Source organism: Aphidius gifuensis, linkage group LG1 (genome assembly GCF_014905175.1).
Source record: "Aphidius gifuensis isolate YNYX2018 linkage group LG1, ASM1490517v1, whole genome shotgun sequence".
NCBI lineage: Eukaryota > Metazoa > Arthropoda > Insecta > Hymenoptera > Braconidae > Aphidius > Aphidius gifuensis.
In genome coordinates, this window is record NC_057788.1 from 26356063 (window position 1) to 26361155 (window position 5093).

Here is a 5093-nt window from a genome sequence, read left to right on the forward strand (position 1 = left end):
ACCAAATTATATTGATCATTAAACTTTATCTGTATCATCCATCATCAAAATAATATATAATAATAATTATAAATTAAATTATAAATTATTAATTTATATAATTATATATTAAATATGTCATAACATTATATATTAAATATTACATAAAATTAAATTAAAAATTAATTTAATTATATATAATTAATGTTAATATATATATATATTTATATGTTATATTAATATATATAATAATAATCTTATGATAATTTAATTTAATCATTGTCTTATATTGTCAATGTTGCTTGAATATTAAATGTCTAACTGATCTTCTTAGGTGAAATCTTCCAAGTTTAATAATCATTGTGATTTTGTATGTACTTGACATAATTTTGAATGCAAATTATTCAAATTAATCTACAAAATGATGGAGAAGAATAAATTGTATATTCACTAGATAGTATATATAGTTGTAGTAATGCATCATAGTTTGAGTGCAACAGAAAGGAGAATCGAGTGTTTGGCATATTGTGAGCTTGGTATACGGATTTTGGTCAATTTCATGTATCATAGTGTTTGGCTATGAGTTGTTTGCTGATGTTTGAGAAGGAGCTTTAAGTTAGAGACTCGTTGATCTTGACTGGGGTATGTTTTGATGGCTGTCAAAATGTAGTCGATATATACTCGCGTTCAAGATTAGTTGGAATAACCTATCTTATAAATGCTTTGCCATATATATATAAGCGAACATGATTGAGAGAATGTCGAGACCAGCTAAAAAGTTATCAAGACTGTTAGGGGGTTGTCATATTTTTTTTTCTTTTCGTGTATATAAAAACTATCCCTCGTTATTATGGATATAAAGTATGATTTGAAATTAAGAAATAAGTTATTATATACGTAATGAAAGCAAACTTGTGAGCTGCTTGAATTTGTAGCAATGAAGTCGTGCCAATCATCTGGTAAAAGGACGAGAGTTTAATGAATATGATGGATGAAATAAACCAGTATTTTGATTATAACAAAGTTTTCGTGTAGATCTTCAAAGCAAAAATAAAGTCATCCTTTGCGTCAATGTGTCTACTCAACTTTTGTATACATGTATGTATGTGTAAAGCTTATATCTAGACTCATTTATTTAGGCTCATTTTGAAATTTAAAAGGATACATCCAGTGGCATTCAACTATGGCTATTATTTGGCAAATGAATAGAAGTAAAATTAAAAAAAAATAAACTCGTCGGTTGCAATTTCCTACAGAATGTTTTCTCTACTTGAACTACACCAAAAAGCAAATTGAATTAGTTTTAAAAGTCTAAATTAGAAAAATTATTTTTTAGCATTTATATCTCGTGGTATTGGATAATGAAATTGTCATTATTAACAAAATATAATTAGATATTTTTGTTGAATATATATATATTTTATTGTGACAAATCCCTTGATCCAGTGATCCTTGCGGAAATCACTCTGGTGACTCAGCTGTTGTTTTCTGTCATGAGAAGAAATAAATCTTTTCAAGATATATAATTCAGCTATTCTTTTTTTTTTTTTTATTCATACATTTATATTTTTATATCTGTTTTTCTTTGTTGTCGGGTTTTTTCCTTTGTCAAGAAAAATGGACATAGTCCACTGTATTCAACAGTATACCCCTACGTAAGAATAGAGAATTGAAAAAGTTTTATTCTTCTCGATTACTAAAAATGAGAATTTTGTTTTTTTTTTTTTTATAAATACATATATTTATATATGTAGTTTTTTTATCACTTTCTTTGTTATTAAATTAGAAACAATTTTCTTAACTACTTTGCACTACCATGGTTTTTTAACTTGTATTTTTTTTTTTTCCTCGAAAAATCCATTAAATGATTAAAAAGCTTGAGCTCACACGAGAAACACTGTGTCTATTATAACCTAGAAAACTTTTATCGCAATTGTCGTATCATATGCTGTTATACTTATTCTTTGTAGAAATAAAATAAAAAAATTAAAGTAAAAAAAAAAAATTCATGACAAAGCGAATTTGCGAGATTGCATTTTCACGAGCTGAGGATTAGAGTGGGCTGTTTTGGTGGATGCCAGAATTGCAAGAGATGCTAAAAAGACATAACTCTTCTATTTCCATCACAAGATGGAGAAAGAATAAAAAAGACAAATGAAAATAAATAGAAAAAAGTGAAGAATAGTATACACACTATGTTGAGATGCAGAGCCAAGTTTTAAATGACTTCGGTATTAAAAACTTTGATGGCATTTGTCAGTTTTTCTTAGAGGTGCGAAAAGTAGTATAAAGATAACAATAAAGTAAAAAAAAAAAAATAATATTCACAAAAGTAAGAAATTGTTTCACAACTTTATAGCTATAGCTTTTTTTTAATTCTATATTGATTTCTCAAACACTATTGTCTCCAGTATTCATTTTTTCACTAAAGAAAAAATTTTTATTCGAAATTATTTTTCTATTAAAAAATAAATAAATGAATGTCTTTTGAAAAATTTATAAATATCTTTGAATTAAAAATATAAATAAAATTCTAAATTGATTAACACAACTAATTAAATCTACTTATTAAAAAAAAAAAAAAAATAAAATGAATTATCAAAGTTTTTAATTGCCAAATCAATTCACAAAGTGAATGCAAGCGACAAGATGGCACAGCTTGGGTTTCATATTTCGCTTCACCGCGTCCGATCCTACTGAGAATATTCTTGAATCGCAATTTATTAATAATCCTAAAGTTTCAAATTTCGAGTCCAGACTTCTTACAAATTTTATCAGAAAGCAACATTAAGATTTTTCTTCAAACATTTTTTTTTTTTTTCATCATTTAAATCTTTAATTACCTACCAAGTTAAATTTTATTTCTTAATTATATTAAAATTTTAATAAATTAAAAATACAAAAAAATAAATTTAAAATATGATGCTTTTAAGAAAATGGAAAATGATATATTTGTCATGTAAGAAAATCTGTGTGTGTTTTCATGATTACAAAAACATATATCCAACAGCGTATGTGCATCACGTACCACTTGATATTGTGATCGGATTCGTCCATATCACTGGACAGCACTCTCACGTATCCCATTGGCAATTGGCCAATTCCCCGAGGCAACTGAAACAAAAGAAAATAAATATATATTTATATAAAGTTGAATATTAGTATGGGTACTTCTAAATTAATGATTTAATTATAAGGGAAACTTTCATGTGGTTGACCACAAGAGTGACCATCTGAGGCCAAGGGCCATGAACATCACCATCCAAACCAGATAATTGACGATACTCAGACGTATATATTTAAGGTATTAACGTAGGGCATAACTATCATCCAATACACATACAAATACCCATACGTTATACGTTCATGTACAATAGACAAGGGAAAATGGTTAAATATATAAATAAATAAAAGAAGATCTTTATCTAACCATGATCTATGAGTCTCAAGTATATGAGTGACCTTTGTTACGTGCAAATTCTCATGGGAATACTCAATCTCGTTATACTGTGAACATCGGGAGCAAGACTCTGTCTTTACCTTCATTTCTTTTTTTTTCTCTTAACTTCCCTTTTTTTTCTGTATATATATATAGTATATACACATAGAAGTTATCTATCCCCTCTGGTTTTAATGAAGAAAAATTCGTTGGCATCATGGGTAACGGCTATAAGTAGTCAGATCGAGAAGTTAGAAGATCGATGATGTGATGCGGTCATGCTCTTTCCATCAATATTCACCTATACAGCATTGAGCATTATAGTCAATTGATCTTTACTAAAAATAATCAAAACATATATTCATAAATGATTGAGATATAATGTTTCAATATATAAAATATTTCAAATTAATAAAAATGTCAAAACGCTCAGTCACATTAAAAATATATATATATACAAAAAATAAATTATTTCGTATATATATATTTTTTTTTTTTTTGTATTTTTTAAATTAATATTTAACGCACTAAAGAATCTCGTTATTTCTCTTCGTGGTGTATAGTGGTTCTAGTGGGTTTTTTTTTTTTTTTTTTTAATTTTAATTTAAAATTTTATTCCCAACGAGACATTTTTACTGCATTAATCGTGTCGACATCACACGCATATATTCACATACACACTGTAAATTCACAAGTGACTCGCATTCACGCTCATGTGATTACCTACGCGTGAAATTCAGGATAAAATGTCTGCACTTAGTATGCATGCAACATTAATATATAACACGTAATATTTAATTTTCTAGTTATATATAAAATAAAAAAAATATTATTATCAAATTGTATTATTCATTTTATTAATTTTAATATCTATGTTTAAAATTATTATTATTTTTTTTTTTTATAACTTAACTTTTTTTTAAATATTATCATAATCTGTTGAGTAGATAAAGTTTGTTTTTTTATTAAACTACTCAGACGAATAATTTATACTTAATTATCAGATCAAAATTATCAAGACTGTATTGTATTGAAGCTTGCAAATACTATATCCTCTCAAGGAAAATTTATGAAGTGCACTTCTGGGGGTTTCAGTTCAAAGTTTCTTGAATATCTAACGTGTATATTCTCTGTTGTATTATGTTTGTAGGCACCCGTCAGTATTAAAACATATATATGTGCTTTGAAACTTTTAAACATCGACATATCTTGAATACAATATCTCTATAACCACAATATAATCAAAATAGCATGATTCAATATGGATAAACATTATTACCGATATTCTCTCACCCCATCCTTAGTTTTTTTTTTATCAGTCAGCAGGACATCAATTGTCGTACACAGCAGGTTTTCCAGATTGATCAATATCACAATAATGCTTTATCATTCTCATTCGCTTTAACGTTCAATGTATTTTCCACCCATCACCATGCAACAGTTGGTTTTTATGTAGTGCTAATCTTTAAACTACATTTTCAATCTTCTTGTACTTACTCCTGTTGACTTGTTTTCATTTTTTTTTTTATTTATTATTATTATTATTATTTTTTATATCTAGTTTTATTTATACATCTCAAGCTTATTGTATAATTTTTTTTTGTTTCTGTTATATTTTTTGTATTATCAATTTAAATTTTTTAAAATTTATTTTTGTTTATTTTTAGTTGGAAGA